Below are 15,658 nucleotides of genomic sequence, written 5' to 3'. Positions count from 1 at the left end.
AAGGGCAGGTGGAAGCCATTCTCTGCACCTCTGCTCTCCCATGAGGTCGTTGGGGACATGAAATATGCTCATATAAACTCAGGTCTGCTGTAGACATGCTTTGGCCATTCATGTGCTGTGGAGATGTCGGGTCAATGCACAAGCCTAAAGAGCAGGGCAAATCTGAAATCTTCCACAATCCACCTTCCACCTATCTCCAGCCATGACTTCCCTCCAGGAATCACGTGCCAGCCCCGTTGATGTCTTCTAGTGGTGAATGTCTTCCAGCCTCGCCATGCCTACCTGCCTCTACCTTTTTCAGGAAGCCTTCTTCTCGGCCACCTACCCCGGGCTTTCTGCCTCTTTTATATGTATTTACTCAATCAATCACTTATTCATTCACTCTGTCATTAGTATCTGTACCTATTTTTAAATCCACATCCATTTCCAACATCCAACATCTATATCCACATCCACACTTAATATCTACATCCACATCCACATCCAGCATCCAGTGTCCACATCTACAACCAATATCTATATCTACATTCACATCTATTAGCATGTCTACAACCAATATCTATATTCACATCCACATCCACATCCATAACCACACTCATCATCCATCATCTAACATCTACACCCACATCCAACATCCAACATCTATCTCCACGTCCAACATCCACATCCATATCTATATCCATTCTATATTTATATCATCATGCAGGTATTATCACTTGTTTTTAGTTATCATTTGCTTGGTTTTGATTCATTTATTTTTAAGGTGGATATCTTTTCTTCTATTTTAGACCATAAGCTCCTTAGACTTACCAATGTGATTTACTGATTTTTGCATTTTACACTGGCACACAGTAGGTCCCTGAACCGTTGGGGAAAAGATAGCACTCTTTAAACACACCCCCTGTGTCTGATATTGTTCTGGGCAGTTCAGTTACCATCTCATTTAATCCTCATTACCTTCTGACCTTGTCTCTCCCTCTCCTTCACTGTGCTCCAGCCACACTGGCCTACTTTTAATGCCTTAAATATACAAGCTTGTTCAACCTCTGACTTTTGCACTTGAAGTCCACCTGCCTGGAACACCTTCACCCCATATACTTCCTTGGTTTTCTCTTTCTTTTCATTCTTAAGTTTTAAAGTCACCTCCCCTTAGAGTTTCACCCCGATCATCTTAGCCAGGGAACCCAACCTGATCCCTCCATAAAGTTATTCTATATTCCAGTGTCCTCTTTCATTCCTCTGACACCTACTGAAATTAGCTTGGTTATTTATTTATTTATTTATTTATTTATTTTATATTATCTGTCTTCCCCTATCCCTTCCCCAACTAAATTGTAAGCTTCATGAGGGAAGGGTGTAGCATGTCTTGTTTGTGGTTCTATTTACAGCCTAGAATGGTGTTTGGCATACAGTATGTGCTCAATTATCACCAAATGAGAAAATATACCAATTTTGGAGACCAAGAAACTGAGGCTCATGGATGTGGGGTGGCATGCCTCCTGTTGGCAATTTGTAATTGGCAGATCTGAGACCCAAAGCCCTCCTCAAAATCCAGCCCTCAGGTGGATACATTGATGGAAACATGACGCTTCTGCTTTGATCAGATCTTCTGATGTTTCTCCCATTTCCTTGTCTATTTTGAAATCATAGACAACCAGGCATGTAGGTGTCTAATTCAGAAAGTTTTATCCACCAGCATAATAATAGCAATAATAGTTTCTGTGTATAATATACCAAGAACTTTATATATACTATCTCACTTAATCCCCCCAACAACTCTATGAGAAGGGTAATTTTATCTCCATTTTACACATGAGGAAAACAACCATCAGGAAGATGAAATAGCTTAACTGAAGTCAGTGCTATCAAGACAAGACTGACTGATAAAGGACTAGGGGAACCAAGATGCATCTCTTTGCCACCAAAGCCTATGTTCCTAACGGCTATGCTAGACTCAGGACTTTGCAAAAGGCAGGCTGTGAGCTGGGTACCCAGGGTATAGAGACTCATTCCCTGACCACAACAAGTTCACAATCTAGAAGAGGGAGACCTGATTTGAACAAGAATGGAACCAAGTGATGAGCTGGGGGTGATGAGGAGAAGGAAGAGGGCTGGGAAAGTGCCGGGGCCTTTGAAGCTGATTGGGGGTAAATATTTACTCAATCAATCACTTATTCATTCATCATTGGGCTTCTCGGTCTGCAGTGTGACACATGAGCTGTGGTGGCAGAAGGGCCACTTGGAAATTCTGGTTCAGTGGCGTGGCCAGCAGCAGGAGAGCACCTGCTCAGTGTGGCAGCTGGAGAAGTACATGGATGAAGAGTCCACACGGCCCTGGAGCGTGGTAGGAGGAAAGAGGAGGAGGCTGACTCAGGACAGCAGAGTGACTACAGTGGTCCCCGGACCCACAGGCCTACTTCCCTTCACAGCTTCAAGCCACTTAACCCTGACTCCTGACCCCCTGGCTGCAGGAAACTCACAGCAATTCAGTTGCTGCCTGGGTCACTTGGTTTTGGTTTCATTTACTAGTATGGACTATGGTCCCAATGTACATTAAGCTTGCACATTTCCTTGATACTTTTAAAACTTCCTGCAGAATGAAAAAGAAGTGGTCTTATGACAACGTGGTTATCTTGGTAACTGTTGCATAGCTGACCAGAAAGACAGGGGCTTTCTTATCAGGTTGGAGCCTTGTTGGCCTGTTAATCCAGTAGCCCTAATGCCTGGGAAAAGGTTGTCTCAATAAGGTTCCAACAAAAGCAAAAGATGTGCTCAAATGGGGTTGTTGGGGGGACATTTAATGAAAGCACCACCATTTGGGTGCAAAGGAAACCAATAGGAAATAGTACAAAGGAGCCCGTGGGGCTGTGACAGCATGGAGCTATGACCATGACGCATCTTAAAGGGGCACGAAGTGGGAGCATTCCTGGAACAAAAGAGGGTAGCTGTAGGGAGAGGGCCTCCTGAGCAGAGGCTGCCTTTGTGAGAGGAAATTAGCCAAGTCCCAGAAGCCATGAAAGGAGGGAGCTCCTATCCCAATCTTTCTGTCTTTTCACTCTCCAGACCTCCCATAGGCTAGACTCAATTAGAAACTAGAGGTCAAGGGAGCTGGCTCATTGACGGGTCCATGCAAACCCGCCTTTTGGGATGTGGAGTGTGGAGCAGGGAGATGATCTGGAGGGACTCTGGCAGTTATAATGGTGATGGCTGGTTGAGGATAGCCATAGAGGGATAACTTTGGTAGATAGCCACCATCGACCACTTGGTGTATACCTGGTCCTTTCAAGGCACTTTTGTGGACTAGCAAGCCCATGAGATAAGCATGACCCTGGTCCTCTTGTACAGATTGGGAGACTAGGATTACAGAGATTAAATGCTAGTTGATAAATGGAGGAGTGTGGACTTGAACCCAGGTGGCCATGATTACATATCCAATACTGTCTACTGGATCATCCCATCTTACAAAAAAATGAAAATTGATGAGTTAGATCATAAAGTGTTGCTAAAATGGATGGAGTCACTGAAATATAACCTGAGAGACAAGGACAAGATATTTCCATAAGCATAAGCTTTATTTGACATAACTGAGACTGAACAAACACACTCCATTTAAAAGATATTAAAGCATTGAAGGGAGAGAGAGAGAGAGGGAGAGAGAGAGGGAGAGAGAGAGAGAGAGAGAGAACAAATTGCATGCAGTTTACAAGCCAAATGTCTAATTATAGCTGATAAGGCCCCTTATGCTCTGTACCTTGCCCGACTCATCTTTCCCCATTCCCCAGCCAAACTAACTTTATTAGGTCTCTAAATAGCCCTCAGGTCCTTGCCCATGCTGTCCCTTCTGTCTGGAACACTTTCCCCTGCTTCCTGTTCACACATCTTACATCTATTTATCAGGCCCTCTGACCTTTATTTCCTCTCTCCTTCCTTCACATATTTATTGGGCCCCCAGTACATGCAGGCACATTGGTGGATGTTGCTGACATTGGTCAGCTTTGGTCCCTGACTTCATGGAGTTTCCATGAGGAAACCTTCCCTTTATGCCTAAGTCTGGGTTGGGGTTTCTCCTGGGTGTTTTCTCGGCAGCCTGGGCTATTTCTATGATAGCGTTTTTACTCTGTAGCTAGCACCCATTTCTGTGTCAGTCTCCTCTACTATGCCATAGGCTCCATGATGGTGGGACTATATCTGTCTCTGCGGGTATTAGTTTCCTATTGCTGCTGTAACAAATTACCACACACTCAGTGGCTTAATGCAACCCAAATTAATCATTTTATAGGTTCTAGGCTGGAAGTCTGACATAGGTCTCACTAGTCTAATATCGAGGTGTGAGAATGCTTCATTTCTTTCTGGAGGCTCTCGGGCAAAAACCCATTTTCTTGCCTTTTCCAAATAGAGGCTGCCTGCATTCCATGTCTGATGGTCCCTTTCTTCATCTTCGAAGTCCTAATGGCTGGTGGGATCTTTCTCATATTGCATTATTCTGACACTGACACGTTTGTCTCCTCTTCCATGTTTTAAGGACCCTTGGACCCTATTGGGCCCACCTGGATAGTCCAGGCTACTATTCCTATCTTAATGTCAGCTACTTAGCAACCTGAATTCCACCTGCAACCTTAATTCTCTTTGCCTTGTAACATAACATAGTCACAGGTTCTAGGGGTTAGGCCATGGATACCTCTGGGGGGGCTCTATCCTGCCAACCACACTTGTGTATCCCTAAATGCTAGTCTCAGAGCAAAAATAGGATATCTGAATATGCAGGTAGGTTTGTATGTATGTGAAACATATAAAATCTCTATAGATGTATAAAGCATGTGTCTGTATGTGTGACACATGTGTGCATACTGGATGTCCATATGGGTGAATGTGTTTGTGTATGGTTCAGGGGTCATGTACTCCCTGATCTCATTAGCTATGGTCATATGTATGCATGTATATGTTGGACCACCCAAGGGAGGAAATATAAAGATGAACTAGGCAACCAAGTACGATTTTCCTAACAATTCAAGTTGTAAAATACTCAGTTTATTGCCCCATATGGACATTTGTGCTTCAGAGACCTGGATTTCTGTGATCTGTGTTTGCATGTGTCAATTACCACATCCCTAGTGAAGGTGGCATCGTGCCTGGCCCAGATAGCCCTTCTAGAAGGGCCTGCATGAATCAGCATACAGCTCAACGGCACATTCAGTGCTGCCAGATGTGAGCATATCAATTAAATAACAGTTTCCCACTTTCCCTGCACATGTAACAGCCTCTGACATGGAATCCTGCTCAAATTGCCAGGCCATCCCTTACCTAATGTTATAAATCCAAGAACAGCAGAGCCTGGCAGAGCCCTTAGGGATCATCTGGTTCAAACCCTTCATTTTAGAGAGGGGACGGGGCCAAAGGAGCAAGCAAGTCGTGCAGGTTCATACAGCCATCCTGACAGGACCGGGATGGGAACTCCTACTGCAATTAAGATTTTGTGAGGGGACTGTCTGCCCCTTGAGGGCAGGGACTCTGCATTACATACTCCTATAGCCTCCATAGGACTTTCTGCTCCCTAAATCCTCATGACTATAAGAGATAAAACTCTGGGATGCACTTCTAGACATAGCCTCTTTACTCCTAAGAGACTCCTCTCGGAACCTGTCAGTTTTCTCACATAGGAAACTGGGCTGGACAACATAAAGATCTCAAGGGATGGAGTTTGCAGGCCCTGTCTTGACCCTCCTCAGCTTTCCCAAGAAATTGTGCCTTTACTATGTGTTTAATCAACATGATTGGAAGACCCTACTATGTGTAGTCACTATGCTAACTGTCAGTTACACTGCAGTGAACAAACTGACATGGGTGCCTGCCCTCAGAGTGATCACAGAACTTCCAGGTTATAAGCAAATTCAGTCTATCCCAAAATTATTTTATTTTGAAAAAAGAGGAAAGGGAGGGAGGGAAGGAGGGAGGGAGGGGGAGAGAGAGAGAGAGAGAGAGAGAGAGAGAGAGAGAGAGAGAGAGAGAGAGAGAGAAACTTCAGTCAGAGTAGAGATGAGCAGAGAGAAAAGAGATCATGAAAGCAAGGAGAAGTCGGTCAGAGGCACACCAAGACCCACTGGGAAAACAATCTAGTGAAAAACTAGAGACTTAGAGGCAAAGACAGGACCAAAAAGACTCCCAACTACAAAGACCTCCTCTACATCTGTCCAGGAAAGGGTTTTGCCTTCAGGATGTACAATTCCTGTGTGTCTCCCTGCCATACTCAGAAAGAAGGAGGTCAGGATGAGAGGAGACCCTCCTTGGAAGCTTTATTATTCTCCAAGGAGCATGGAGGAAGGGTTCAAGAGTGTATAGTACAGCTCCCACGAGCAGCCTCACCCCATGCCACTCCCCAAAGCAGCCCTGCCAGAGAAGGCCATGGGAAAGCAGCACTGTTCCTGTAGTCCCACCAAAGCCAGCAGGCACACACAGCCCACACAGGGGACACCCCTTGAGCACTAGGCTCTGCTGGCTGGGGGACTGTGGTTTTAGGCCATACAGATCTAAAATAATTGAAGAGACAGTTTGAGAGACAACCAAGAAATAGGGCAAGGTTAAATGATAAGGTTTGTCTCCTATACAGGGCTACTTCTTCAAGACTGGGAGAGATGGCTGTTTTGCCTAATACATAGAACCAATCACAGAGAGTCAAGCAAAATGAGGAAAGGTGAAATATATTCCAAATGAAAGAATTAAGTTAAACCCTAGAAAAATACCTTAATGAAATGGAGATAAGTAACTTACCTGATAAAAAGTTCAAAGTAGTGGTCATAAAGATGCTCACTGACCTAGGGAGAATAATGCATAAACATAGTGAGAACGTTAACAAAGAAATAAAAATGTAAGAAACAGAAGTCATGGAACTAAAAAAATACAATAACTGAACTAAAATATACATTAAAGGGGGTTCAACAGCAGAATAAGTGAAGCAGAAGAAATAATTGGTGATCTGGAAAATAAGGCAGTGGGATTCACCCACATATAGCATTAAAAGTAAAGATAGCTTAATGGATCTATGGGGCAACATTAAGCAGAATAACATTTGCATATTAGGGATTTAGAAGAAGAAAAAGAGAAAGGGCACAGAACTTATTTGAAGACATAATGGCAGAAAACTTCCCTAATCTAGGAAAGGAAACAGGCACCCATAAAGTTCCAAACAAAATGAACCCAGAGACACACATTGAAACACATTATAATTAAAATGTCAAAAGTTAAAAACAGAATCTTAAAAGCAGCAAGAGAAAAACAATTTATTGCGTACAAGGGAATCCCCATAAAACTATCAGCAGATTTCTCAGCAGAAACTTTGTAGGCCAAAAGGGAATGGCATAATGTATTCAAAGTGCTGAAAGGAAAAAAACTTTCAACCAAGAAAACTCTATCTGCATGCTTGTCATTCAGAATTGAAGGCAAGATAGTTAAAAATAACTATAACTATAGTAATTAGTTAAAGGATACACAAAATAAAAAGATTAAAATGTGACATCAAAAACATAAAACATGACAGGGGGGGGGAGTAAATATGCAGATTTTAGAATGCTTTCAAATGTAATGTGTTCTAAACTTAAAATAGACTGTTATATATTTAGGTTGTTATATGTGAGCCTCATGGTAACCACAAAGCAAAACCTAGCATACCCAAAAGATAATGAGAATCTAAGCAACATTACAGAAAGTCACCAAACCACAAGGGAGAAAAGCGAGAAGAAAGAAGGAAAAGAGAAACTACAAAAGTACCAGAAAACAATTAACAACACGCAATAAATACATATCTATTAGTAATTACTTTAAATGTAAATGGACTAAATTCTCTAATCAAAACACATAGAGTAGCTGAATGGATAAACATGCTACCTACAAGTGACTTACCTCAAATGTAAAAATACACATAGACTAAAAGTGAAAAACTGGAAAAAGATGTTTCATGCAAACAGAAACCAAAAGAAAGCTGGGGTAACAAATACCTATATCAGATAAAATAGACTTTAAAAGAAAGATTATAATAAAAGACCAAGATGAGCATTACAGAATAACGAGGTTAATCAACAAGAAGATATAACACTTGTAAATATCTATATATCTATCATATACATGTTCACATAAAACTAAAATAATGTTGTATGTCAATTATACTTTAATTTGTAAAAAAGAGTGTATGACTCAATATTTTCTAAGCACTTCTCTGAGTTCTCCTCCTCCATGGAGCTCTCACCAGCATCCCTGAAAAGAAATCACTCTTCCTTCACTGGAGAAGAAAAGCAAACCATCTGCCCCACATGCCGCCTCAGCTCATGCTACTTTGTCAAGTATAGCAGGTGCTCTATAAATTCCCTTTGCCCACAAGGCTGAGAGCAGAAACCATTTATTTATTCTCACTTATTCAACCAATATTTATTGAGCAGCTATAGTAAGACATTGTACTGAGTGCATGTCTGTATCCCTAGCCTTGACCTAAGGCTCCACATAGCAGGTGCTCATAACCCTGTATTGTGAATAAGAAGGTTGCAGATCACTATTTTATAAACAAGGGAACTAAGACCCAAAAAGAGTAAAGACCCTGGATAATGGAAAGACTCAGATCTTCTTGGGATTGACCTTTAGCTCTTCCTTTTCCCTATCCCCAGCCTGGCCCTACCCATCCTGTATGTGTGCCCTGACATGGAGCACAGGACTTTTCCTGATCCTCAGGCTGGAGCGGGACCGGGCAGGCCCCAGAGTCAAGAGTTCTCTGCTAAAACAAAGATGCTGTTTAAATTCATCTCTGTATCTTCATTATCAAGCTCCAGTCCCTGGAACATAGTAGATTTTCTGAAAAGTGAGTTTAATGAATAAATAAAGCTTTATCGTTTAGGTCTCTCAGATCTAGAGTCTTTCCAGTCTCATTCAAGTCTTAGCAGAAAGGACACTGCCCTTAACCTCATAGCCTCTTTGCTGCCCTTTTCCTGCATAAAACATGCCAACAGGCAAAAGTGAGATCCTCCTTGAGGCATGCTGAGACTTCCTCATGTGCAACAGGAGCTGGGTCAGCAAAGCACCAGAGTTGAGGGAGAAAGGACCCTGAGACAGGGGGCCCCCAGTTCAATTCCTTGTCTTGTAAAGGATGTGGAAAATTCAGGCTTGGAACCTGGGCAGGAGGGTCCAAGATGGTAGAAGTCATGGCAGCAGGATGTTATAGGCAGTGCATGGAACCTGCAGTTAGATGAGATCCAAGATTACTTTTCCTTCATTCTGAAAGGAGGACTCTGAAGGGGACACAGCAGCCTCTGCCCTGTGCCATTCAGAGTTTCAGTCTACCCTAGACATGGATCAGGGCTTTGTTAATTGTCATTCACACCATGCTGAAAGCCATGTTTCCACCCTCAACACCACAGGTCCATCCCCAGGTGGGGGGTCTACCTAGAAGTGGACTCAGTAACATCCCCTATCTTAGTCAGCTCGGGCTGCCGTAACAGAATGCCATAGACTGGGTGGCTTAAACAACAGGAACTTATTTCTCACAGTTCTGATGGCTAGAAGTCTAAGATCAGGGGTGGGCAAACTCTAAGATCAGGGGTGGGCAAACTTTTTGACTCGAGGGCCACAATGGGTTCTTAAACTGGACCGGAGGGCGGAACAAAAGCATGGATGTAGTGTCTGTGTGAACTAATATAAATTCAAAGTAAAGGAGCGGAGGGGAGAGCAAGGGAACCGGATAGAACAGCTGGATCCGGCCCACGGGCCGTAGTTTGCCCAAGGCTATCTAAGACCAAGGTGCTGACTGATTTGGTTCCCCAGTGAGGACTCTCTTCCAGGCTTGTAGACAGCTGCCTTTTCCCTATGTCTTCACATGTTGGAGAAAAAAGAGAGCAAGCAAGCTTTCTTGTGTCTCCTCTTATAAGCACACTAATCCTTTCATGACAGCCTCATCTTCATGACCTCATTTAAACTTAATAACCATCCAATGGCCCCATCTCCAATACAATCACATTGGGGGTTAGGGCTTCCCCATTTAAACTTGGGTGAGGAGAATACAATTCAGTCTGTAACATCTCCACCACACCCACCTTAGTCCCTCCTATAGGCCAGACTCTGCTAAATAGAAAGGATATCAAGGTAAGAAGAATTCAGATCCTACACTCCAGGACTCCTAGTCCTGATAGAGTCTGCGGATTGGGAGTGGGGAGGTTGGGTAAGAATAGGCCAAGGCAAAAAAATGCAGTCTAAAGATGTGTACAAGCTGGTTTAGAAACAGAGAGAGAGAGCAGCAGATACTGCTTAGGGGAATTTGGGAAGATTCATAGAGGAGCTCATTTTTTATTTGGGCCTTCAAGTTTAAGCAGATTTTTGCCAGCTAGAGAAGTGACAGAAGGGCACTCCAAGTCAAGGAGCAGCATGAAGCATGGAAGAGCATGGTGTGTATTGGAGGGAACCAATCAGTCCTGGGACAGGTGGGTATATGTGGGCATTGAGCAGCAGAACAAACCTGAGAGAAGGCTGAGGCTGGCTCAGGGAGGGCACTGAATGCCATGTTCCAGGGCCTGTGTGGACCTTCGGGCAAGAGGGACCTAAGTGATATCTAAGCAGGGACGTCATGAATGATCCTATGGTTTAAATACTCTTAAACTCAGGAGGTGATCCTCTAATGGAGGTGGGGGAGTGAGATTTTTGGGCAGACTGCTTTAGTCCATTTGGGCTGCTGTAACAAAACACCACAGACGGAGTAGCATATGAACAACAAAATTTACTTCTCATGTTTCTAGAGGTTGGAAATCTAAGATCAAGGTGGCAACATGATTGGGCTCTGGTGAAAGCCCTCTGGCCTGGAGCCTGTGGACTTCTCGCTGTGTCCTCATGTGGTGGAGGGTGCTACAGAGCTCTCCGGAACCCTTTCTGTAAAGGCACTAATCCCATTCATGAGGGTTCTTCCTGACCTAGCCAACTCCCAAAGGCCCTACTTCCTGATACCATCACATGGGGTGTGAGGACTTCAACATATGATGCTGAGGGGACAGACATTGAGACCATACCAAGACCAACAAGGAGACTCCAGCAGTGGTCTCAGTGTGAGGCTATAAAAGTGTGAATGAGGCAAGTCACTGTGGGAAAGGAGAGGAGGGACTAATTCAGGAGACATGGGGCAAGTAGAGTGGACAGGACTCAAGGCCTGATCCAAGAAGAGAGGGAGAACTTTGGATGACTCCAGGCTTCCTGCAAGGGGCCTTAGTGGATGACAGTATGAGAGTGCAACTGAGGAAAAGATCACAAATTCCATTTCAGACAATTGGGTTTGAGGTTCCTGTCATATGCAACAGCTGACTGGGCATGCGGCTACGAGATTTTGGAGCTGGAGACAGTAATGCTCAATTTCACCACAAACCAATAACTGCTATCGTTAGACAAAAATCCCTCATTCTTCAAACTGAATATGCAAACATTAAGATTAGACTCAAGCCTTTTGGTTAGAACAAGCTGTTACCTATCCCATAATCTAAGCTTTTGCTGGGATATATTAGCCTTTGGTTTTCTAAATCCTTATTTCCTTACAATGCACCAAATTTCTCTCTGTGCTTGGAGGCAGAAAGATCTCAGCTTAATATGAAAATTCAGCCATCAAGGCAGCCCTTTCTCTGAGGAGTCTTGCACACACAAGAATCCTTGTTGCCAAAGGCTCCTTGTAAAGATTAGCAGAATCTCCTTGTTTTACCAAGTTCCAGAGTTTCCCCCCGCCCCGCCCCCAGCCATCCAAAGGAGCACCTCAGGGTTTTCAATGTTCCTTCCGACATGTTACACAATAAGCAAAGGCAACCTGGCCCCCAGTCACCGGGGCTTCCATGTGCCTAAGAGAAAATGTTTATGGGCACAATTCAGCCTGAAGCCAATCTACCATCAGCATATTTATAAACCTCCGAGAAAGAAGAAGAAACAAAAGCTGTCGAAATGTGAAAATAATTAGAGAAGAGACTTTCCCAGGGAACAAACATGGCCCACACTGTACGGAGGGCAGAACAAACAAACTTTGGGGAGGTTATGGAGCTGTAAAATCCTTGTTTACTTCTGAAGAAAGAAATAAAGTTGGAGGAAAGCCACTGAGTCTGCACATTAATAAATCAAGTTCCAGGGGGTGGGGACGGAGGGCTGGACTATAAATCCAGAGGCCCAAACAAAGCCGCATTCCAGCAGTCCCCGGTGGCGTGTGACCTGTGCTGTTAGATTTCTGAGCAGACCTGGCTCCTGCCAGTGGCACTGTCTTTGGAGTCAACATGCCCTGTGTGCCCCACGGGGCAGTCCCCCATCCCAAAAGCATGTGGTCTGGGTTAAGGTTTTTGAAATAAAGTCTTAGGGTGTTTGATGTTTAAAAAGAAAGGGAAAAAGTAATCAAAACACTCTAGTTCCCTCTTCTTCGCAAGCTGAACTTTCCACAGCCGTTTCAGCCTCGACAGAAACCACAAGGCTCAGCGAGGCAGGGCCAGAGCCGGCCCAGGGTGGCCAGCAGGAAATTCCCACAGTGCCCGGCTCCTGGGAAGGGGGGCTCCCGGCCACTTCCCGGCCCAGCTTGGGGTAAATTTGCCTGAGAAATGTCACAACTGAACAGCCTCCTGGCGAAGGGATTTTTCTCCAGGCTAACACCTTGGGTTCTGGGAGAAAGAGGACCTAACTGGGCACCCTAAACCTTTACAAGTGATGCAAATGCCAGGTACTCGGGCCTGCAGTTCTCACATGCGGTTAACAGCCTGACAATACTTGTTTTCTCAGAAACCTCGGACATTTCCCCCTCTATTTTAAAATGGAAATTAAATCAAGGGGATTGAATTCGTTGAATATTAAGTGCCTGCTATATGCCAGCTCTGCTAAGCTCTTTAAATGCATTGCCATATATAACCCTCATCAGGATTCTATGAGAAAAATACCACTATCACTTCATATTATAGATGAGAAAACAGGGGGTCAGAAAGTTCACGATTGGCCCCAAATCACACAGCCACTGGTGTGAATAGGATGTGAACTGAGGTCTGTCTCTGACTTCATTTCTCTTAACTACTAAGCTCTCCTGTTATAACACAAGGTTCCTGCTCATAGGAGATGTAGCTGGCTGGTTAAAGAAAACAGGAGATGGAATTTTACTAAAGTTACTTAGCTTAATTAAGAGCTAGGTAACAATAATAATAAATCATAATACTGCCAAGAAGCAACCAATTATTAAGCACTTACTATACCCTGGCTAGGCATTTTGCATATATGATTCCAACTGCTCTACAAACACGGCCTTTGAGGGAGGTGTTGTCTGTACCTGACAAAGGAAGTAACTAAGTCAGAGAGAAGGTGAGGAGCATCCCTAGGGGACCCTCACCAGTAAGTGGCACAAGGATCTCAGGATGTCAGCTCAGAGCCCAGCTCTGTGATAGAATCTCAGGGTCTTGGTGGTCTCTGCAGAATATCACCCATAGGCAGAATATTCTTTTTAAACTTAAAATGACTAAATGTATAATTTGCGCCAAGTCCGATGCCATGTTATCTGGCTTTTGGTATGGGCAAGAACCAAAGGCCTAAATGGAAGTATGGGGACAAACACAAAATTAATGGAAATATGCCTTTAGCTTCCTGGGACATGAGTAAAAGGGGCCCCTACTCAACTTCATCCGCAGTTTGCATCAGTCCAGCTCTTGTGTTCCATATTAGCGGAGTTGGAACCCAACCTCACCACCCAGCCGTGGCATTTTGTCATTCTTCAATATTAAGATAATAGCAGCCATCCTTTTTTAGCATCTGTATATGACAGGTAGGTTATTACCCTATTTTCCAGATGAGGAAATCCGGCTCAAAGAGGCTAAGTGACGTGTCCAAGATGAAATAGACAGATGATGAGAATAACTGGACAAGCACTCAAGTCGTTTGACATTCTCTGAAGGGCTGTTTCAAGCACCCCCCAATAGTTCCACACCTCATCCTTTTTTACTTTATTTCTGCTACTTCTTCCTCCCACTCGCTACATTAGCTTCCTATTGCTGCTATAACAAATTACTACAAATTTGGTGGCTTACAACAACACACACATTGATTCTCTGACAGTTCTCCGGGCCAGAATTGGGAATCAGTACCACTGGGCTGAAATCGGTGTTGGCAGATCATACTCCCTCCGGAGGCTCTAGGAGAGAATCCATTCTCTTGCCTTGTCCAACGTCCACAGCTGCATTCCTGCACTCCTGGCTTTGACTGCTTCCTAATCTTCAGAGCCAGCAATGTAGCATCTTCTCTGATTCTGCTTCCCTTTTCTTCCAACACATGGCCTTCTCCTCTTCTGTTGTAGTCAGCTCTCCTTCTCTGTTTCCTTCTACACATGGCCTACTTTTCCTTCTTCCCAGCCTCTATCAAATCTCCCTCTGCTCTTTCTTATAATGACACTAGTGATTCCATTTAGGGCCCATCTGGATTATCCAAGATAATCTCCCCAACTCAACATGTGTACCTTAACTACATTTTCCCCCATGTCCAGTAATATTCACAGCTTCTGGGGATGAGCAGCTGATCTTTGGGGATATCTTTCAGCCCACCTTGCTAACCCCCTCCCCTGAAAATAGCATTTTGCATTATTTTTCCAGGAGTGGATGTGGGATTGAGTTTGATCATCCAAACTCTTTTGCCTGGTCTGCTTGGTGACTGTGAACACTAAACATTTACCTAGTTCTTTCCAGTTTTCTAACTTTGTGTGCCAACTGCCCCATTAGAGCGTCCAGTCCACGGTGCTCTTGCCATTACGCAGTTATTAAGAGAAAGTGTGACACAAGGCAGTGCCTAATCAAAGATAAAGTGCAAGGAATTAAATTCATGAAAAGGAGAAAAGAAGTGGTTTGGGGGCATTGATGACCAAATTGAAGCAAAGCATCATGTATATGAAAAGTTATTTGGTAATGCCAAGAATTGTCTATTAAATGCCAATCATAAAAAGCAACCAGAATTTGGAAGAGAAAGAGGTCCTAAAAGTAGGCAAGGTCATAAGAGCCTTTCTGGAATAGCTATAGTCTACAATGAGTTTTGAACATTAGCTAAGAAGAGGAGGGAGCTACCACATTCAAGCATCTTCTATGGGCTAGGCTTTCCATACCTGCCATCTCATTTACTCCCATTAGATGTTTACAAATGAGAAAACTGAGGCTTGCTAAGAGAGATTATGTCTCTTGCTCAGCTGGTAGACGTCAGAGCTGAGATCCACTTGTGGAATGTGCCTGGAGAGTATGCACATTCCACACTCTGACACCCTTGGCCTGCAACCTGGCCTCAAGGGCAAGTAATGGCCACATGATCATGGTGACCAGTGGACTTAGGGGGAAGAATGGAAACCACAGAACATTAATCTGAACCTGCAGAAGGTCCACACGGGTGGCCCACATCATGTATCCGTCTCATAGATATATTTTCTAAAGGGCTCAAGGTTTAAAAAATCTGAAGCCCATCCTTTAAGCTACATGTTAAAAAATAGCATCAGCGTGGTGAAGGGGCTACACTTTCATTCCCACCTGGCAAAAACCATCTAGCATTAGGACAGGAGCTCTTCACTGGCTTTAAGGCATTCATATCCAGTCTTGTAGGGCTATGTGAGTTTGAGGATCTTCGTAAAACAATATCCCCCACCATTCACGAACACTTTGAGAAACAGAAT

This window comes from Plecotus auritus (assembly GCF_963455305.1).
Source record: "Plecotus auritus genome assembly, chromosome: 2".
NCBI lineage: Eukaryota > Metazoa > Chordata > Mammalia > Chiroptera > Vespertilionidae > Plecotus > Plecotus auritus.
This window is presented reverse-complemented; position numbering follows the sequence as displayed.